At 31.3% G+C, this 24,265-nt stretch overlaps 1 pseudogene; it reads right to left on the bottom strand.

Annotated features, from left to right (window-relative positions):
• Positions 1 to 12,667: 12,667 nt before the first annotated feature.
• LOC114714803 (probable LRR receptor-like serine/threonine-protein kinase At1g53430) lies at positions 12,668 to 23,840 on the bottom strand (annotated as a pseudogene).
• Positions 23,841 to 24,265: the final 425 nt, after the last annotated feature.

A 24,265-nucleotide genomic window follows, 5' to 3' on the forward strand; every position in this document is an offset into this window, starting at 1 on the left:
AACAGTGATAGCCAAATGAACAGTGATGGCTAATCCTATTGGGCTGCATGTAAAAGTGAGTTTCAAATTTTGAAATTCCCTCCAACTCCATTTTTCCATCTTGCTTTCATTTCGAAGTCTCCAATTTCTTCCTACCCCGTAATTTTTCTCTTTAGATGTGTTTTGAATTCTCTTTCCTATTTCTCTATTTTCTTTTCCCTTTTCCTCAATTTCCCGGAGGAATCATTGCTCTTTCTCACTCTGCCCCTTCCGCATCAGGCATGCATCTCCTCTCCTTCAATTTCTTTTCATCTCCTTTTTCTCTCTTGCTATGGCTTCATCGTCCCCAGGCTCTTCATCTATTTTTCGTTACCTCCCAACTGTTTTTTTTTTTTTTGCGTGAAATTCCTTGCCTTCCAACTTTGTTCTTGAGAAACCTAGCAAATCTCACATGGAGATGATGTCTTTTGGCTTGTGGCAAGTTGTTTTCCGTTTTTCCTTCCCTTTCATTCCCTTGGTGATTCGAGAGTTTGATCTGGAGGCCTCTATCTACTTTGTAGCTGTATTCTCATGTGCATGTACTCTTCATGAGTTGCTTCAAACATCTTATTTCGGTATTTATTTTTGTTTCCCCCAATTTTGACGTTTACTATCTCTTCCCCTCTTTTTATTCAAAGTGGCTTGCTATCATGCAGAACTTGAGGTGTCCTACTCACTAAATTCATTCAAAGATGGATTTTCTGTTGCAAAATGTAAGAAGGTCAGTATCACAAGATTCAAGAGTTTCGCATGTTAGGCATTTATATTGCCTCTTGCTACTATTGGAATTTAATTTAATTCTCATTGCTGATGCTGGTTGTTGATTTTTGCCCCCGCAGTTCACCAGTCATCATGGAAAGGAAAAAAGGTTTGCTTAAAGATGCACACCAAAGGCTTGAGAAAATGACCAGGATATTCAAAAGTAGTAGACCAGAGGACACATGAAGTGATGAACTTTGCTGACATATAAATTACATTTGAGGTATGGTTCCTGCATCAGGCCCTTCGGTGTTTTGTCAGAATTTGTTGAGGTATTCTAAACATTAAGAGCAAACTCACCCATTGATTGTTATCCATATCATGCTCTTTTTGTCATTAGAACAAGCTTTCTTCTCTTTTTTTCGTTATTACATGTCTTACTCTATTATTTCTGTAGAATGGAAACTTATTTGCAATTTATGTGATTGGATTTTACATCCTAGCCCTCATATAGTTTGCAATTTATATGATTGGATTTTACATCCTAGCCCTCATATAGTTTATCTGAGATCTGTCCTCATATTCTTATTTTGTTATTTTACTTTATGGATTAAGTTATATGTTCTATGGCAGGTCAATTTCGGACACATTTGAAGAATTTTGCATCTGAGCGCCAATTATCCAAAACGACTTTAGTTTTCAGTTGGTCATCCTGACTAACAATCAGGATATCGTGATATTTTGACATAATCACTAACATGGTATGCTTTTCATCTTCATTGCTGATCACTTCATTCTCAAGATATATAGCAGATAGTGCAATAGTATTAATAGAAATCATATTACTTGCTGCCAAAATAGTGGGATTAAAATACATTACTCTTAGTCTGCACTCTGAGGTACTGCTTCTGAATTTAAATAGTGTAGAGATATCTTATTTTCATACTTACAACATTAACCGAGTCTTAAATTAAGCATATACTTTATCTGCTATTGTACACGTAACTGTCAAGGATACCATTTGAAAGGATATTACGAAAGTTAACCATCTTGTGTTCTATAAAGTTGCTTATTAGTATTTTAAATTGCAATTCACTACAAAAAAACAGCTAATTACTGACAAAATTAGTGACGGAATCATTTCCGTCGCTAATTTCTGACGGATTACCCACGAAAATTCTGTCGCTAAACTTAGCCACGGAATTAGCCATGGAATTTTTTCTGTCGGAAGATTCCGTGGCTAATCCCGTGGCTAAATTTTTATAATTAAAATTAGTCACGGAATTTTTTCTGTCAAAAAATTCCGTGACTAAAATATAATATAATATATAATATAAAATAATATACTAATAAATATATAATTAAATTATATATCTTATAAATATTAAATAAAAGAATTAAATTTAAAAAATATATTTATTAAAAATTATTTATTATTTAAAATTCAAAATTAGTGTCATTGGAAATTAATATTATATTTAAAATAATTTTTTTAAAAAATAAAGCATTATAAAATAAATAGTAAAACAAATATCTAAAAATTATTTTGTTACAAAAATAGTTATGATTAAAATTATATAGTTTATTTTTAGTTTCTAATAATATATGTGTATAAATAATTATTTGTGTAAGAAAATATTATATATATTTAATTTTGTATAATAAGTCAGTAAGTTCATTGCAGCTCAACTGGTAAAGTCGCGCGCGTGCACAAGCGAGGTCTTTGGTTTGAGCCGTGGAGAAGTCACTTTGAAGAGGAATTATATGGTGACGACATGTGGCAATACAAGATGGCATGTGAGATAGCAACACGTGATGACAGAGGTGAGGTGGTAGGGACACGTGGAGATGAGGTCATGACACGTCGCGGCGGAGCTAAGGTGACAGCGACATGTGGAGATGAGGTGGCAACGACACGTGGCGGAGAAGGTGAGGTGGCAGCGACACGTGGAAATGAGGTGGTGACATGTGGCGGCCAAGGTAGTGGCATTTTAATTTTTTTTAAAAAAATATATTAGTGACAGAATTAGGAATTTCATCACTCATTACTAACGAAATTTCAATTCTGTTGCTAATTTCGTGGGTAATTACCGACGGAATTAGATTCTGTCGCTAAATAAAAATTCTGTCAGTAAATTCCGTCACTAATCAGATGTTTTTTGGTAGTAGTAGTAATTGATCATAGTAATGATGAAGTTTCAAAAAATTAATAATAGTGTTTGTCTATTGCACATTTGCATTATTGATAAAAAAATTTATTATTGTTGTCTTATTTGTGGATGTTTTAGATATACTTAGATGTTGATGAATATTTAGATATCATGATGGTTAGTACTTGTGACTTAATTTTATTCATAGTTATGTTCTTTATTAATAATTTCATTGGTTTGTTTTTATTTTTTCATTAAAAAATATTAGAAATATGAAAAATAGTATATTTTTTAAATGGGCCGAAAACCTGCAAGTTGGCCCAAGCCTGTCAGTTTAAGGGCAGAACCTAGCAAATTGGGGTATTTTTAAAATTACGGCTTTGTAAGACCGGTCCTTTTAAGCCTACCAGTCTTGCAGGACCAGTTCTAGAGGGCTGAGCCAGCCTTTATTCCCACCTCTATGCACAAGGCGTTGGCACTGGCCATCCAAAACTCCCTTTCAAGTCAATATAAAAAACTTTAGGTCATTTCTTCTTGCTCTTCAAAAAGAAATATTTTGGTTTCCTCTTTATTTAAGGACACATGCACTTATTCATTAAGGATACAAGTTATCTGCATAAAATATAACTATATACATATATCACACGGCTTTAAAGTAACACAAACTAAAATATTCACTTCACTTGTAATATGCCTTCAATTATTAATATCTTCTCCTCGTCCTCCCTTGCACTGTTCAGTTTAAAAGACTTGATGAGCAAACTTACTGAAACATACATCACATACCAAGGACCTGCATAATACATTATATAGCAAGAACTTGCATAATACATCACATAGCAAGAACCAGCATAATATGTAAATTTAACATAATTACTAGTGTATTACATCTCCGAAATATTAAATTTATAAAGTCCAAAGCATGTCATGGCAATTTTGTTTATAAATATTTGTGACCAGAATAGAAATGTGTAGTTCTAGAATATATTAAGAAAAGGGAAATATATAACATTTAAAAGAACTTGGTCAAAACATAAAATAAGAAGTTTGTTTCACTCACCACAATGCCAACTGGGTCTTTAACGACGGAAACAATTTATCCTAATGACCACTATGATATAAAGTTTGTCTCTGATGTGATAGAGGAACCTGAAGTAAGCGTGCTTAAAATTCCTGTTACAGAAAATGGCAATACATACTCCCCAAAAGGCCGTTGTAAAAATCCAACTCCCAACATAACCCAAAGTAGAATAAAGATAGAACTTCATCTTTTTGACTGTCATTTCCTTCACGTGGTTCACCAACTTGTTTGTCCATGTAGTTCTATGGAAGTGGAGCCCCACATAATTTAGAATTCCCAATATAGCTTTGTGCATCAAACCCTTGGAGTTGAGTTCCTGATGGAATCTTCCTGGTGAAATTGTTGAAGGAGAGGTTCAAGGCCTCCAAAAAAGATACTTTAGCCATACTTGGAGGAATTTCACCCAAAAGTTGATTTCTTAAGATATCAAGAGACTCCAAATTTTTCAAGTTGCTGATCTCATTTGGTATGTTTCCCTCAAGTTGATTACGGGACAAGTTCAAAGATTGCAATCCGGTAAGGTTAAATATTTCTGGACGTATTGATCTAGGGATACCATTACTTGATAGATCAATAGCATGCAAGAACTTCAATTTTTTGTCAAACTTCGATTCTTGGTTTTTTGTATGCAATGTAACCCCGGCATTAACTACATAAGTCAAACCTGGAGTTCTAAAGCAAAAGCTGTAAACCCATTATGAGAAGAATTGGGGAAAGTCATGGCTGTTAGATTTAGCAAACAAATAGGTAATGAACCTAATAATTTGTAGTCTGCAAAATACAATATTATAAGAGAAGCCAATTGACATATTTGGGGTGGTATACTTCCACTTAGCTGATTAGATCTTAGTAGAAGAATCTATGCAATTTTCAGCATCCAATTCGTTAAGAATTCAAATAATTTATTTTTGCCTACATCAAGGACCTACAACTTCAAACAATTTACCAGCGACGAAGGAATTTCTCCAAATAAATTATTGGGAAAAAGACGTATAAATACCTTCAAAATTATGAAATCCTAAAGCAGTGCTTCACATTTCACAAATGTCAAATTCCTTCCTACGTACCAATTTGGAATTTCAAAATGTTATCAATTTACTTTATTTAAGCTAGGATTGATTTTATATTATTTTCATGATTTGGATTTTAAAATTTATTTATGGTGGAAATCCAATTTTGGAGGGGAGACAATGGAAAAGACAATGAATCAGTAAAGAAGATGATGATTAATCATTTTTTTGTTGCTAACATAATCTCATACCATGCCATTTCTCTCATGTTTTATTGCTAAGAGCTTTGAGTTTGGAATAATCGACTAACAGAAGGAAGCTGCTTATGAGATGGATTTGCTAACAAGATCCATCAAGTTCAACATTTACTATTTTTTAGAAGCATGAACAATATCCTGTTTGCTAAATCTTTGGTCAATTCTTTGTGATTTTTTGAGATTCATATGGTTTCCATGACTGATTTTTTCTTGATGGTTTTTTTCAGCCATGAGTAGGCCTTTACCATTTCTCAGGTGCCCCCAAATGCAAGGAGCTCATTGTTGTTGTTAATGCTTAATCTAATATAGAAAATTTTGTTACTATCATGAAAAGTTTGGTTTTTAGTCAATGATTAAAGAAAAGTTATTAATAGCTATATTATTGTTACTTCTAGTAACATATATGTTATATTCAATATATTATATTTTTAAAGTTACTACTTTATCAAATTTTTTGATAACTACGTAGTATCTGATGACTACTTGTATTTGAAACATAATACTTGAATTATGTAATATTTATTAGTTAACAATGACTTTATATGTATTCACTACAAGCATCTGAGAAATTCAAAGCAGGGTACCGAATTACTTTTACATAAATATATTAACAACTTTGTCATAGGCATTGACAACTCTTCCAAATAAATTAACAACACTTTTATACGTATGAACAACAAATAATTAGAAAATTCATTGCAACTTTGTTGGAAGCATTGACAACTCTTCCAAATAGATTAACAACATTTATACATATTGACAACAAGTAATCAAGAAAATTCATTACAACTTAAGGCTTTTAGCCTTCTCTTGTATCCAAAAAAAAAAGAACTTAAGTAAATTAACATATGTTTAATTATTCAAATATTAACTTAAATAAGGTATATTTTAAATCATAATAAAAAGTACAATATAAAAACTAAGGCTCTGTTTGATTTCCTATTTTCAAAACAATTTTTTGTTTTTTGAAAACAAAAAATAAACAAATTGTTTGATAATTAGTTTTCACTTAAATTTTTTCTAGTAGTAGTAGTAGTAATAATAATAATATGTTTTAAAAATAAAAAAGAAAATTTTTTCTATGTTTTCTCCTCTCTTTTTTTTCCCTCCTTTTGTAGAGAATAGGAATTGTGATGGAACTTGTAAATTTTTCTTATAAGGTTATGTTAGAAGACTAAACCGCAATCACTGGGGTAAGACTTTATTATTGTTATAATATATTAAAAAAATAAAATAGAATTCACGGTTCTCTTGACCATAATTTACTTTTGATTTGGTCTTTTAACATAATTTTCCTTAGAATTAATGAGGGCATAATGTTTGGGACGCTTGGAATATTATTATTGTATTTTAATATATTGTCTTTAATTTTATATAAAGTTGTAGTTTGGTTTCTTTAAATTTGTAAAGTATTTTAAGTAAATAAATTTTCCAATTCTCATGACTTCCTTGAATTTTGAATCAACTTCTTATATGTTTTTTCATTAGAACCTTCGAATTTACACTGTTGGTACCTGTTTAAAATTGTTTAATAAAAATTAACAATGTTAAGGAAAAAAAAAAAAAGAATCCAAAGTTGTGAATTCTAGTGTGAATCTTCTACTCTTGTGTGTTATGATTCTGGGCAATGAAGTCATGGGGAAATCCGTAATGGTAACAAGCTCATGAGACAGCAGTTTGAAAAGCCTACTTAATCTTTAATTATTATACTACCTCTGTCTTCCTCTTATTAAAATAAGAGCTAATTAGAAGCTCAATTTGACTCTAATATAAGATCTTAATTCACTTTATCTCTTATCTTTCTCTAAAATGTCATTATTCATTGCAAGGAGTTCCCATCAAGTGATAATTTTAATCATTCACTATGCATGATTGAAAAGAATAATTTAGGGAGATCAATACATATTTGTGATAAATAATCAACTTAACTAATTTTTTTTAATATCACCACATTAGTTATCTAGTTTTTATATTAAAAGCATTTTGCACTATGATTTTATTATTTCACTTCCAAAGATTCAATATTTGGCATCCAACCCGTGCATCAGCTTTTAACATTGATAAGAGATGTAAGTGAGTGAAGGGAGGTGGCAAGGGATGCCGGGGAAGAGAGAGAGAGATAGAGAGAGAGAAGGATAAGAAACTATTTTCAAATTCATAAAAAAATATTTCCAGAGTTAACAACCGTTTAACTATTGTTAACTGTTTTAAACACTAGGACCTAATAAAGTTAGCAGAGTAACTTGAAAGGATTTGATAAAAAGAAACAAAAAGAAGGAACTTGATTCAAAAATTAAAAAGAAATTATAAGGATTGAGAAATTAATTTTCTCAAGTATTTTCTTTAGTCTTCTAGCCCTCACATTGTTGATCTCAAATGATAATTTTTTATGCTAATTATTGTTATTATTTTAAAAAAGATAAAAATGCATATTTGGCCATATGCTTTCATAAATGTTTGATTTCGCTATTTAATTTTTTAAAATATCTTTCTAGTCCTCTAATTTTTTAAAATATATTTTTAGTTTTTAAATTACTCCTAACATATTAATTGAAAATACTAATTTTTTTATTAGTTATTGTTATTTAAAAAATTAAACTTAATATATCAGAATTTATAAATGTTTTTTAACATTTGGAAAATTGGTTGAAAGGATAATTAATAAAAATGATTAAAATAAATTTTTTTTGTAAAGTTAAAATATAAAAAATAGGATAAAACTCACGTCAAATTTCTTAGATTCATTAAATCTAGTGCTATGTGCACCACCAATACAAATGGCAGAATTTTAATGGCTACTCAGATTTAATTAACTTCGCCTAACTTTTGTCTTAAAAATTTTTGTTGAAGAGAGCAAAGTGACGAGGGGGAGTACCCCAAAGTCGCTGTCAAAACATATCAAAACATTATTAAAATGATGGTTATAAAATTATTTTTATTTAGATTTCATATTTATCAAAAGTAAAAAGGTTTCAGATAATCTAAAAAAAAGTAAAATAACGTTAAATATGAAAATGATCCCACATTCATGATGAACAGCATATGCTCATTAATCACGAATCATACCAGTGATGGCTTTGTCATCTTTGTTACCTTTGCTTTTCCAATGGCTTTATCTTCTTCGTCAAGTTGGTTAAAATATAAAAATAGCAAATAAGTACTAAAAAAATACAATGATTATTTTGTAAATTTAAATTAAAATAATATAAAGCTACATATGTAAGTATGTAACATCCGAGATATATTAAAAATTAAACTGGTTGTCGCGTTGATATTGGTCAACACCCTAATTCAATGATCAAAGGTCATCTAATCATGGTTAAACTAAGCTTAAGTGGATTAATACTACATCTGTTGTTTAATATATTTCTAAATAATTAATTTATTAATATTAAAAAATTAGTTAAATTAATTTTTATAATAAATAAGTGTTTTTTTTATATCCTTATTAATTATATACATTAGAATAAAAATTATTTAGCACGTGTAATACATATAAGGACTACCTTGTATTATGTTTTTTTTTTATTGCCAAAGAAACTGCGTGCAGTATTTGCTTTTTTCACGACACTCCGCTACAATGACTAGGATCTTTAGTTCTTAGGCTATAAGTATCAGTATAGGCCAAGATGAAATTGAAAACTACAAAGCCACTGATTAGACATCAATATTGGCATCTTCCTCCTGCAACAAATTAATTTACCTAACGTCATGCAAACAGGATAATGTAACTTTTCTCAGTGTATAATGCCGGGCGTATTCAATATCGAACCAGCTAAGATCAAACTGTTTACCCTCGGCAAGGTTGGCATCTCGAAAATACCCTTCTTCATATAAATAAGAGAGAAACGTTTCCATGTCCAACGAGAGCTTCTTTAAACCAACCTGTTCCCTCTGTTTCACTTCTTTATGCGTTTCATCAACAGTAATTCCATGACTTAATCTCCCCCGATTAGCTTCCTTCGATTCCTCCCCTTGACCAAACAATTCGCACAATCTCTTTGGCTCAGGTTTCCTTGGTTGCTCCACCTTAACTACCTCCTCCTCCTCCTCTATGAATTTTACTTCCCCGGGTTTCTTCAATTCCCAAGATAATGACGCGTGGAAGAAAGACGACTTCAGATTTCAGAATCGGGCAGTTCAAATTTGGTATAACAGACTCTTGTAATTTTTTACTATGTATGTATAACATTTTTAATATTTAGAAAGTTCAAATTTACATTATAACATATTTATATTTTGTTCTAAATTATATTTTACCTTTTTTATTTTAACATGATTTTATTCTTTTTAATGCTCCTTTATTTTTATTACTGAAGTAACTTATATTTATATCATTATATGCGTCTTCAAGCTTCGCTCCTTAATTTGAACGGTTCCTTCTTTTAGGCGTGGGCGACCAACGAGGGAATATGAAGAACCTCAAACATGGAATGGTGATGTTTCTCTGGATGATCTGGGTTTCATCAAGCATTACCAGAGGGATTGTATTAGTCATATTGTTGTGATTACTTTTAGAGATTAAAAATATTATAAAAATTTGAGTTATTAAGTATTTATTTTTTAAATTATTTTTGTATAAAGAAGGATGCTGCATGTCTCTGTTTTGCTTTCTGTTTCGATAGTTTTTCTGGTTGTTTTTGTTTCTCTGGCCCGGCCTTTGCTTCCCAAATGAACCATCTGTAATAGGCCGACCTTTCGTTATCTTGTAATCTTTTTATCTTGTTTAAATTCTCTTTGTTTCAAATATATATATATATATATATATATATAAATAGAAATGTGAGGGAGAGATCAGCAAGATGAAGGGAGAGTGACGAGAAGAAGTAGTGATAAAATAAATAAATAACCAAAAAAAATGAAGGAAAATAGAAAGAGATGGATAGAGAACAGAAGAACGAACCGGTGAAAAAAGAGGCCTTTTCAGAGACGTTGGAGACATAAAGGGCCTTGAGAGGTATTGTGAGAGAAGAGAATGAGAAAGGAAGTAGGTAGAGAGCAGGAATTTCAGCCTTGAGGGGCTATGCTTCTGCCTTTCGCATTTGTATCACACTAACTATAAAGGAAATGGTTCTCTCCTTTTTCAACTCTATCATCGATTTTGAGGGCATTATCTTTCTCTGAGTCTATCATATTTTTTAAAATATAATCCTTACAATGCCTATCCCTTTCGTCTTCTTCCTCTCTTCAATTACGTTCCCTTCTACTACACTGCAAATCATCCTCATATAAGCAAAAAGAATCCCCTGCAAGTTTCAGTTTGATCAGAACCTCCTTTAACAACCTGTTGACCCAAAAATCTACTGTTTTTTTTTTTTAGAGTTCACGTGGACCCTATTGGTCAATACTTCTTTTCTTACATAATGAAGTACTAGCAAGTAGTTAAGTCTCTTTTTTGTTTTTTTTTAATGTTGGTCCTATTTAAAGTCATTAATTATGAGGGGAAAAAAGTAATACAAATCTATAACTTTTCTATTTAAATATGAATAAAATAAAAAAAGTTATTTCATTTTTAGGTAAAGTTAATAATATAATAATCTCCTACTAATATTAAAGCAAAAAAAAAAGACAACAACATGTCTGGAAAATGTGGATGTGTGAGGGAGTAATTTACACTAAGTTTCCCTTAAATAATTATTTCAAGGATGATATATACAATTCAATCGTCAAAGCATTGGTTGATTTTATTTTTGCCTTCTCCTATAACAATTCTCTGGAGAAATAAATATATATGATTACTGTCAGAGACTCGAGATTCTTTTGATCAAAACATTACGAGGAAATAAAACTCAATATTAATTTATAACATGATGGTGGTAAAATCTATTAAAAATATGATGTAGAGTCATAATACGAATAATTCTGATGCGTAATTTTGCTCCCTTTATTACTAAACAGAACCATTGAAGTAAGTATAGCTGAGAAAAAAACACTCATAAATGGTCCAAACTCTAGGTGCTTGGGGTAAGCTCTAAGTGGGCCCCACACCATAAATCACCCCTTTGACTCTTTTCTTAATTATAAGCCATTTGCAGTGAATCCATCTCCAGTCATCTCTTTTTTTGGGCTTTTTTGTAAAAATATATTTATTACTCCTCCAATCTGTAGAATCTATTTTGTAGTGAAAATAGATTAAATATTTAGGATCAGAGGGATAGAATACCATCTCAAGAAACTTCATGTATTAGTATGTACGTGGCTTGTCCTTAAATAATGAGGAAAGCATAGATATGAATAATTGCAATGATCGTGTTTAGTTTAAATTTGTAGGTTCTTGTTATGTATTCCCCCTTAATTTGTAACAGATGATGAATTTCGATTACTTACAAAAGAAAAATTACCCAGTAGTCTTGCATCAGTTCGAAAAAAACTTTTTGCCTCTTCAATTACTATTTCTCAGTCAGTGAGTCCCACCATGTACCATGACCAACATTGTATTTGAATGAAATTCAAAGGATGCTTCCCTCTCAATTGTCACCAAATTTTAATGTTGTTAGGTTCTTCGGTCTAAAGTGCAACTCTAGCTTTTGACATTCATGGGAAAGGAATGCGAAAGCCGTTGCCATATTTAATTTGATTAACAAAGGTAGAAACTAAAACTATTATTACATGTGAAGTGCCAGCTGCCTTCTTTCAATTCTCTTTTCTCTTAATTTTTTTCGAGTTTCAAAATATTATTTTATTTTTTAAATTATCAGATTATATCTCAAATGACTGGCATTTTAAGATCTTATGAATAAGAAATGGTGTAATTTTGAATTTTTTTATATTTTTTAAAGAAAAAAAACTCTAAAATTGTGTAGTTCCTTATTTAAAAATCATAAAAAAATCAAAAAATATATTATTTTTTGCCCATAGAATATCAAAATGTCATTATTTTTTTGTAGAATCTAATGACAAAAAATAAGAAAATGCATTTGGGAAGTGATGAAAAATTTAGAAGAAACTAAGAGGGAGCAGCAGACACCCAAATCCATGGGTACTAAGAAGGCTAAGAGTTGTTGAAGAAACATATGAAGATGAAAGGGTTTTTTTTCTGTTTTTTTTCCTTCCAGTCAAGAAGATGAAAGGGGTTTAGTTGATAAGGTTTGTCATGGGTTTGTGATTGGGCTTGGCCACTCACTCTTTACCAAAAACAAAACTCTCAAGATTGGCAACTTTGTTTGAATAATCCTATTATCCATCATCCAAAGAAAACTAAGAGAATGAATTAATTAGCATTTTACATTAAGAAATTCAATAAAAACAAGATATATATATATATATATATATATATAAGACAAGGCTATGTGTTGCGCTAATTGCATGTCACATTTAAACTGGCAAACAAAGGAAAGCACATATAAATTCTTCTTCACACTTCATGTTATATTTCCCTTCTTCGAATAATATCTACTTGTTTATGAAAGATTGCAGTTTTATGCTTGTTTTCCAACCTACATTCTGATTGAATCATACAGGGTTGGAATTCTTAAGAAGCCTACCAGACGAAGAGAAATCTTTATTACACGGAGGAGAATCAAAGGAATCAAACCATTGAACCATCCATTACTTCAAAACCTTTCTTCACACTTTCATATGAGAATGCAGAAGCAACTAAGGTTTGTATTGTGATGATGCACTATCTATTGCTTTAACCCTTTGCTTCACATTTTCATGTGATCTTGATGTAGAAGAAGAACTAAAGGTTTGTCCATGGCTTTCTTGAGATGATTGTATCTCCAAGGCCTTGAATCTGGCAACCTGTTGGTCACTGTCTTGATGTTTGATTGTTAGGGCTTGGATTGGCAACTTTCCTTCAAGCATGCAAACAACAGAGGACATGGATGGCCTAAGAGTTGGGGATGGGTTAGTACATAGGAGTGCCAGCTCCAGCATTCTCATGGCTTCTTGTGAGGAGTAGTTTGAACCAAGACTTGGATCCACCAATTCAAGAAGGTTTCCTTGCTCTTGAAGAACATAGGCCTTCAATTACATGAAAGTATGCAATTGTTAGAAATTCAATCAAACCGTTAATTTTATGAAGAATATTGAACATCACTAACCCAATCAAGGAGGTAAACAAACTCCTTTTTTGGCCTGTAACTTGTGTTGCTTTTTCCACTAACAATTTCTAAAGTGACGACTCCAAAACTATAAACATCTGCTTTATCAGTCAAGCATCCTCGCATTGCATATTCAGGAGCCATATAACCACTAATAAGAAAACATATAATGTTAATAACCAAGTTATGAAACAAAAAAAGTGCAAGGAAAGTTTAAGAAGAAAAAACCTATTAATATTATTACTAAACCAAATATGACAATTATAGTGATACAGTGAAAAAGATGTGGTAGAATATATACTGACATGGTTCCTGCTATTCTTGTGCTTATATGAGTATTTTCATCTTCATCAAGCTTGGCTAATCCAAAATCTAAGATCTTGGCATTCAAATCTTTATCAAGTAAGACATTTGTTGCCTTAATATCCCTATGCACAATTTTTAGCCTTGATTCCTCATGAAGATAAGCTAATCCTCTTGCTATTTCTACGCAGATCTTCATTCTTGTAGGCCAGTCCAAGTGCATCTTTTGACCTTGGCCACCTAACATTAATACCAATGGTATCTTAAGTAATCACATATTACTATCAAGTCATTCAATAAAAATTAATTAAATATTTGTAGAAATTGTTTCAAATGAGAAAAAGATGTTTGAATTAAAAAAAGCCTAAAAGTATAATATCTAAATTTTGTCTTTTAAAAAATAAAGATATAACTAAAAGTTGTTGGCAAATAAATAAACACAATTTTACATTTTCCGTCATAGTGATGTGATACTGTAACAAGCACATACAATAAGAGAATGTATATCAAAACAATTTTATTCATTTATACTCCATCAATTTTATCTTTTCCTTATATATAATACCACATATGGTAATTTTTTATTGTGAAGAATTCAAGTTCTTACCAAAAAGAGCACTAGCAAGACTATTGTTCTCCATGTACTCATATATCAGCAATAGTTGATTTCCTTCAACACAACATCCATAAAGCTTTACGAGGTTTGGGTGTTGCAAAGCGGAAATCATTCCAATTTCATTAACAAATTCACGATTCCCTTGTTTTGAGTTAGAGGAAAGCTGTTTCACAGCTATGACAACACCATTTGACAGTGTACCCTGCAATTCAATTTACCTTTTAGTCTCAATATTCATAATCTTTCTTAAGTAAAATCAATGTCTTAATGATGTAATCTCTTTACAAGTGTATTCAATCATGTAATATTATAACTATGATACATTAGAAATTACCTTGTGCACTGGTCCAAAACCTCCTTCACCAATCTTATTTTCTGGGGCAAAGTTATTAGTGGCATCTTTGATTTGTTTTAAAGAGAAATAACCTGTTTTTAGATCCAAAAGTTCTGCATCAAAAATAAAAGTTATATAAATACAAAGCAAAATACGTTGAAATTGCAAGAAACTTAGATATAATTACATATATGCAAAAATCATTATTTATCCCTTTGACTTGCATGATAGAATTCAGGCATATAAAAAATCATTTTTTCACTTTGTTATACCAAATTATCAATAGATATACCAGCGTTATTACTTTTGATTTTGATCTTACGTTTGTCTTTTGAATCTTTGTCACCTAGTAAGCCCCTTTTTCGGAGGATGAATATTATTATTAGTATGATGAGGAGCACACATGATCCAACCACAATTCTAGCAATGGCTCCACTGGAAATCCAAGGAATTTTGAAATCTACATGACAAAAAGCAGTAATACTTATAATTCATATCAAAGTCAAAATCGTCATCACCAAGCCTAGACTAGAAAGAGTGTAAACCAATAAATATGTGATTTGACTTACTTGGAGTGATTGAAATAGCAGATATAAGAGGTCCATATATACCATTATTATTATTAGGAATACCGACAGCTCCTTTTCCAACCCAGTATAAATGAATCTCCAACGTGTTATCATTAACATCAACATTAAAGTCCTTGACAATGCCCTTACCAACACCACCAGCTTCTCTCATAATGTTGAAATCATGCAAATATTTCTTGCCCTGTCAAGATATACATACAAAAGTTTCACCTTTCAGAGCTTTTGTTAACGCACATAGCAAAAATAGTTGAAAGCATGTTAAATCATTATATATCATAATAGTCTTTGTCGAGTTCATTTATTTCTTTGGGGGGGGGGTTACCATAGATAGGGCTGGTCTTTATTATGAGAAATTCTTACATATTCCTGGAGTGTCAAGTCATCTATACTGTATTAAAAAAAGATGCTGCAAGTGTCTCTTTCATAGATCCCACAAATTTCTATCATAATGAGCAATTGAGAAAGAAAAATAATCAAGAGAAATTTGTCGGATGTGAGATCCACAAGAAAGGACACTTGGAACATTTTTATTGGAGAGAGTATGGATGATGTGACATTTTAGGAGTATGTAAGTATTTCTCATTTGTAATTAGCCATTTAGCCACCCATTAAAGATATGCATAAACATAGTGGTGAGCTCACTTGATAGTGAGACATGCCACAATATTTATTTCTCTTTAACTATATGGTTGTATGGATAGAGAGTTTTATTTTCTCACTATTCATGGAATTCTCTAATCACTAGGAAAAAAATATTAAATTCAACATAGTGAGACTGAGACTCACTTGGATTGAAACATCAAATATGCGTCTTGCAACGTGATTGAAATCTTGGTCAAGAGAATACATAATCTCAGCAAAATATAGCTTGACGTTGTAATTTCCGTTAATCATACAAAGGCCATGGTACTTGAGAGACCCAGAGGAAATGCGAGCTGTTTGGTAAAAGTCAGGACCAGTAATGTTGAGGGAAAATCTATTTGTTGTTATGTGATTATAGTATTTTGCTCTTGCTGTGCTGCTATAAGCCCATTTATCATCACTAGGGCAAAAGAATGAGATAGCCCCAGGCTTAATGTCGCCTTCATATTTATTCCCCTCATATTTAATTTCTGGTCCTCCACAATTTATGAACAATGAATGATCTGCATGTGTAGGGACAACCTCATCAAAAAGCATGTCTAGAAGAGAATCCAAATTATCAAATATATATATTATTACATGACATTGATAGCCATTTCGCCGTTATGTTGACTAAGATCTACATTATTTAGTTAAAACTCTTGAAAGGGTTCATGATGGGTTTTTTAGGTGACTTTATTTGTTTTTATTAAAAATAAAATACAGTTAAAAAAAAGATAATGTCATGGGAAACTCCCAGACAAGTAAGAAAACATTGATGTAAAAAAGTTTAATTAAGCACTCAAACTTGGGTTTTCCTCCACAAGGAAGGATCCTTTTTAGGCAAGAACATCTACAAGATGAATAAAAGTTACAGAACATGAATCAAAATCATTTAGAATAAGTGAAACAAGACAACCATATATAAGTATAATCTTACGAGGTGTTTGCTGAAGATGATAGACTCGAAACCAAGTTTCTATATGACAAAAAAAACACAAAAGAGGCTTAGAGTTGCTGCGTAATGCCTTTAAGAACCAGAAAAAAGTTGTTTTAGAGTGGAGGAGAGGAGCTTACAAACTGTCATACTGACAATTAGTCGCAAAAGTGTTCGAAAAATTGTTGTATGATAAATCACTGCAGTAAAAAATAGTGTGAAATTATACATGTAAGTTTTTTCCCTGTTATATACTTTTTTATTAGATAAAGTTTAGATGAGTTGATTGGCCAAGCTCTTCTTGTTTTAACTCCCACCGGTTATTAATTATAAGCCATTAAAGTGGGGAAGAAATTTTTGTTAGTATTTGAATTGAATTATTTCATTTTCTTAAAAAAGTTCAAAAAAAAATCTTATTTGAAATGGCATCTAGACATTTTTTTTTCATTCAAGACAAAATGATATAAGGTAAATAAAAGTTTTGAAAAGTTACACAAAGTAAGAGCACCAACATGAAAATTAAACAACTTAAGAAAATAAGATAAAGTAATGGTCATACAAGTTTTAGACATATTGAATTATCAAGACAGTTTAATAAAAAGTAGTGTGCATAGAAAATTGTGCAGATTGAAATTTTAATATGGCATCGCAAGAAAAAAAAAATCTACAAAGTCCTAATGACAAATGAATAGTTGTCATTTTTTACATTAAAACTTGTCATTGCATACCGCTCTATTGTTATGGGGATTTAAATTCCTTTTTTGAGACTTTATAATAATTCTCCTAAATTTTTTTATATGTCAAGGTTCAAATCAAAATGACATTATACAAAAGGAATTAATTAAAGATGATGAGAGATTTGAAGGCTAAAGATGTTTATGTCAATAAGATTTATGATAATTAATTTTAAACAGTAATGACATTGAATAGTACGTGGTGATGACAAATAAAATTAAAATAAAAAAAAAATTTTACTAACAAATAACCATCATTGCTTTGCCGTTGCACTATCCAATCAGGAATTTTTCCGGTCAGGGAATTTTCAGTTAGAATCCTGCATGCATAATTAATATAGATCCATTAAAAAAGAGTAATTAATTCCAAAAAAAAAATCAAGTTATCTACGTATGTAGAATGCTCCCTTACGTGTATTTTAGGGAGTTCAAGTTACTTATACTGTTTGGGATGTTGCCGGTCAACTTGTTGAAGCTCAAATCTCTACAATTAATACATGGGCCACAAATATTGCTTCATAAAAATAACTGAAAAATAATATTGCTAGTAATAAATAGTCCATAATAAAAGTAAGTAGCTCTAAATTATGAATTAGGTTGTCAATTAAACATTAAATTGGGAGTATTATTTGAGGATGAAGCAACTTACAGACTATATAAGCTTTCCATTTTACCAATATAATTTGGAATGGAATCATGGATGAAGCAATTTCTCAACACCCTAAGAGAAAAACAAAGTATAAAAATTCATTGAGAATATGTATAGCTCATTTTTTATAAACAAATTTTCACCTCATTGTTAAATTCTCAACTTACAGGGATCGCAAGGACGTCAAATTCTCTAGATTAGGAAATCTCATTATTGTTGGGCCATGCAAATCAGCTATTCTCCTGAATTAAAAATTAAATACAAAACAGTATCAATAATAGGAAAATATTCTTCTGTTGAAATTAAATTTCATAACCATCAAATAGTATGCGGATGAATTACAAAAGACCAAGTACTCACAGTTCAGACAAATATGTTAACTGAGATATGATTGTAGGAATGGGGCCTTCCATGGATGTTCCCTGCAAATACCTACCCAAATAAAAAAGTAGTGAAAACAGTAATTTTGAAAGTAAAGGAAATACTTAATAAGCCCAGTCCCCATAGTCTTTTTAGTCGTTTGGATTAATTTTAATTGCAAAATTTAAAAGTATTGCATTATTTTATTTTATTTAGTTACTTACTTACCTTGGACTAACATATATAATTATATCTTGGTTTAGTTCTGTTCCTTATTTTCACTTCCACATAGATAATTTTTTTCTCTCTCATCCATTGCTATTGAGAATTTAAGTAGTTATTAACAACTGACTAGATTATACATTACGCAACCTCCCATCCTTTACTAATAAATCCAAATGACAAGTGATCAACATAAATCTATAGTTATTTTCTACTAAATCTTATCACTACATGCTGCTTAATTGTTGTTTGAACTTTTATTGATTACATTCTTTTATTAGAGTTCTATAATTATTCTTCCTTCTTTCTTTGTTTTCAACAATTTCCTACAAATTAAATAGAACAATATAATGGAATAAAGGCAATGAATTTCATTAAGTTCGATACATTAAGCTCATAAAGTAGTATCTTATTTAAAAGGAAAGCATCATGATAGAGAGTATATTAGACTCACATTTGTTGGAGTTGGGTCCAGTTCCCAATAAAATTGGGTAATTTTCCTGATATATTTGTCCCAACTAAATAACTACAAAAATGTTAGGAGAGAAATTTTAGAATTTAAAAGAGATCAACACAACATCAAAAATAAAATATAACGAAATGATGGAATCATATTATACCACTCACATATATTCTAGGTTTTTCAGATTACCAAAACTTTCAGGTATTGCCCCTAAGAAGTTATTTCCAGAAAGATCCCTACAAGTTCCAAATCCTTAGAAACAGATAGCACATCTAAAAGCAATATGAAAAATTATCTATAACATGACTAATGCAGTAATCACAATAATGCAACTAATAAGATAAAAGAAGATTATTTGCACTTGAAATAATATTCTTACAATATGCGTAACTGCTTCAATTTTCCAAGACTAGAAGGAAGAGTCCCTTCCAACAGATTAGATGTCAACCTTCTGCAGAAAGTAGCAACCATAAAATTATTTCTCAATACAACAATAAGTTTTAAAACTCAAAGTGTAATGATTTGTACTTACAAATCCTCTAAAGTTGTAATTTCACCAATTTCGTCCGGAATTGGACCACTGATTGGGTTCCCCATAAGGCGTCTAAGACATGTGTTTAAGATATGAGTGATACATGTGATCAAATAATTCAAGCTTGTATAGATGCATGCTTGAATAACATCCATGAAAATAAACACACACACATATTCATTCACAACTCTATGATCACTTACAATGTAACAAGAAGAGCGAGTCTTGCAAAGCTCCTTGGGATTGATCCATTTAGATAATTGTAAGACAAATCACTATGCCATATATAAAAGTTACATTTTAGATCACAAATTTCCACATTTCAACTAAGCGCGCACGCACACATATTTAAACCAATAATAGAATTAAAAAAATTTCATTACTTACAGTTCACTACAAAAAAATAGACTTTAGGCGACGACTTTCGGCGGCGACAAAAAAAGTCGCCGCTGAAAGTCCACTTTCGGCGGCGACAAAAAAAGTCGCCGCTGAAACCAAGACTTTCAGCGGCGACAAAAGTGTCGCCGCCGAAAGTGGACTTTCAGCGACGACTTTTCTAGTCGCCGCTGAAAGTTCGCCATTGAAACCAAGACTTTCAGCGGCGACTTTTTTTGTCGCCGCCAAAAGTGGACTTTCAGCGGCGACTTTTTTTGTCGCCGCTGAAAGTATAATATAATAATATATATTTTATTTTACAATATTAATAAACTGCCGAAAATGGACCTTTAGCGGCGACTTTTTTTGTCGCCGCTGAAAGTATAATATAATAATATATATTTTATTTTACAATATTAATAAACAAATTGCCGAAAATGGACCTTCAGCGGCGACATTTTTTGTCGCCGCCGAAAGTGGACCTTCAGCGGCGACTTTTTTTGTCGCCGCTGAAAGTATAATATAATAATATATATTTTATTTTACAATATTAATAAACAAATTCAATCTGGCTCAGCGGCAAGAAGGTTGGACACGAAGGGAGGTGGTCACGAGTTCGAACCTGGAAGAAGACACATTTAAGGTGAAAATATTTAGACGATGACGTGGCGAGGAGGAGTGACGTGGCAATGACGTGGAGGTGGCTAGTGATGATGTGGCGGTCGACGGTGATGACGTGGCCGCCGATGGCGATGACGTGGAGGCCGACGGTGCTGATGTGGCGGCCGGAGACGATGACGTGGCACCGGCGGTGATGACGTGGCATTGGTAAAGCCAATTCTTCTTAGGCATTACTTTCAGCGGCGACAAAAAACTCGCTGCAGAAAACACTTTCGGCGGCGACACTCTTGTCGCCGCCGAAAGTGTTTTCTACGGCAACTTTTTTGTCGCCTCTGAAATGCTTTTCAGCGGCGACTTTTTTGTCGCCGCTGAAATGCTTTTCAGCGGCGACAAATGTCGCCGCCGAAACTTCTAAAAGTCGCCGCTAAAAGTATCTTTTAACGGCGACCTTTTTAGTCGCCACTGAAAGTTTTCAGCCACGGCTGCTACGGCAACGACTTTTCAGCGGCGACTTGTCGCCGCAAAAAACTTTTGGCGGCGACTTTTGTACTTTCAGCGGCGACTTTTGTCGCCGCTGAAAGTCAATTTTTTTGTAGTGGTTCTTGCAGATAGGTAAGGAGTCCAAATTCACTTGGTAAAATTCCAGATAAATTGAGACCCGTGGCAACGCTATCATAAAAAGAAAACACATTACTACAACTATTTACATAGAGCTAAAATAAAATAAGCTATGTCATAATTAGCACCAATATGCATTTGAATTTTAATTTTATTGTGATGCAGCCAGACCTAACTTATTCTAAATATCATTAAATATATCTCAAGATCAAATCAACTAGTTTTAAATAAAGAAAGAAAACTTTTCAACATTATTTGGAGCTTAGTAAACACAACTTAATTTAGATTGGAGCTTGATTTCTACCCAAATTGAAAGGTTACGTTGTAACCATATACACAGATGCACTTACATATTTGTAACATGACAAACATTTCCATTTAAGAAGCTGCAATTGCATGTTACATTCCTTATGATGCTATTTGCTGTGCTAATGGTCTCATTTTTGAAGCCTCCATCGACACAAGAACGTGGGGTCACATTCCAATTCAAGTTCCCTATCTTCGATGATATTGTTTCTAGAACTTTCACTGCATCAAACAAAATTCAGTTTTTTCAAAAATAAAAAATTAAAAAAATTAAAATCATGCACGATAAAGTAAGAACCTCAGCATCTATATTTTCTGTTCATAGACTTCTGTAAATCTTTTAATCATAAAGAAATTCAAGGTACTTGCCGTGGCCCACTTTGTTTAATTTTGACATGCATTGATATTGATATATTGACGAACTTGTCCAGCATATGGATCATGCAAAGCTGGTTCAAATTCAATTTAAAACGCTAATAATGGCTTAGCCTATAAACTTAAGCCGTAGTAAATATCTAAATTGGTTTTTTTTTTCAATTCTTATTCTGATTAAGAATTGTCTTCTTATCCAGAACAGCATCATTAATGCCCAAATATGAGTGCAGAAATCACATTTTCCCTAATAAGTGCATCGGAAACTAAACATAAAAGTAATTTTTAATAGGCTAAAATATATAAAACCCCTAAACTTTAGGTCAGTTGCACGTTAGCTCCCTAACTTTTAAAAATTTAAACTAAGGACCTTGATATTATGTGTTTTTACTATCAACTCCCTTACCGTTAAAATTGCTATTAAAATTAACGGTTTTTATCATGTCATATTTTTTTATAATTTTTTTATTATATACCATTTCATGTAAAAAAAATTGATATTTGACATGTAATTTTATATATTTTTATACTTCAAAAAAATTAAAATATTTATTTGACCATGCCTTTTTAAAATAAAAAAGGTAGAAAATGCTTAAAATATTTATTTCAAACACCAAATATTATTTTTTAAATGAAATAGTATATAATAAAAAAATATAAAAAATTGTGACATGTCAAAAACTGTTAACCTTAACGGTAATTTTAACAGTAGGGGAGTTGGGATTCAAAATATGACTCAAAGTTAGGGGTGCAAAGTGCAACTGACTCAAACTTAAGGAAAGTTTTAAGTATTTTAGCCTATTTAGTATACAATAATATAATTATATATTTTATCTTATAATTATATATTTTATCATTTTTATAACTACGGTTTACAAGTTTTCAAATTATTAATCAAATCATAGCTTTTATATTCTCTTTATAATGATATATCTAAAAATATGTAATACTATAAAAATAATTAAGATAATTTTTCAGAACTTTTCTGGTTTGTTTTATTTAAACTATTAACACACTTTATAAATTATAAATACGAGAACACTGCAGCGAATACAATATATAGTAATAGTATGAAAAATCAAAATGAATTTAGTGTTATGGAAAGAGGGAATAAGTTTAAATTAAAGTACTCCTCTAGTCCTAAATATATGACCCAAAATAGGTCTTATATTTAATACCGGAATAGTGAATTGTTTATTTTATTTCAGTTTCATGGGTGTGAGGATTAATATTCAGAAATTATAACAATCATATAAATTACGCTAATAAAATATTTTGCATTAATACATAACAATTAATTGATAAAACATAATTTTCTATCATATTCTGTGCATGCAAATTAAAAGAGATTACTAAGCTTTATTCATCTATCCAGGTTGTCAAAAAAAGAAATGATCGATTACTTAGTTCTTTGCATGGGATATGGTTGTCGTTAAATAACCTAACTGTGTAAACGAGAAGAGTGAACTTAATCTTAGCATTAAATTAAAGCATTGACAAATAAATGAATAAAATAAGTCATTATAGTTTTCAACCATTAGAATCTTATTGGCAAAAAAAAAGGAAAAAAGAAAGACAGAAAACATTCGAATCAATGTAATTATTTAGTTCCCTTCTCGGAGGGGAAAAAATGAAGCATCAAGCCTTGAAAGTTACGTTAGTATTTTTTTCAAGAAGAGGGAAGCGTCAACCACCACGTTTGACCCCTTTCTTTTGTGTAATTTTCTTTGAACAGTAAGAAAACAAATCGAAATGGAAGAATTGATCATAATGCTAAATAGAGTAATATATATAGTATATACTAAGGAGTAACAAAAATAGAAAGGGGTTAATTAAGAAACCTTCATCTTCAGGTATGAGTTGAGCATTGGATCCATAGTTCATCAAAGCATTCAAATCGAAGCATCCAAATAAGAAAAGATATAAAAGTTTAAGGATTGAGATCCCAAACTCCATTTATATTGGTTGTTGCAGTTTGGAGAAAATAACTTTGCGAGGGAGCGAAGGAAGAAGAAGGAGGAAGAAGCAGTTTGCAGAATCACACAATAGCAAAGCCCAAGAGACGACAGAAGAAAAAGCTAAGGATGATGCGATAGAAATTACGGCAAGAAGAAAAAAGAAAAGCAAGTCAAGATTCCTACAAGTCTTCTACTTTTTTGTAGATTAAAATGATACAGTAAAAATAGGGGCAAGAATAAAAAAGAAAAGCAAGTCAAAATTTCTACAAGGCTTCTACTTTTTTTGTAGGCTAATTAAAGACGGCAGCTGTTTCATAAGTAATGTGATTTTCAATGTTATCAGACTTAATGAATCACTGGTTAATTGTTCGATGATGATAAGATTATCTTCAAA

Source organism: Neltuma alba, unplaced genomic scaffold (assembly GCF_004799145.2).
Source record: "Neltuma alba isolate B1F8T4 unplaced genomic scaffold, ASM479914v2 tig00011543_pilon, whole genome shotgun sequence".
NCBI lineage: Eukaryota > Viridiplantae > Streptophyta > Magnoliopsida > Fabales > Fabaceae > Neltuma > Neltuma alba.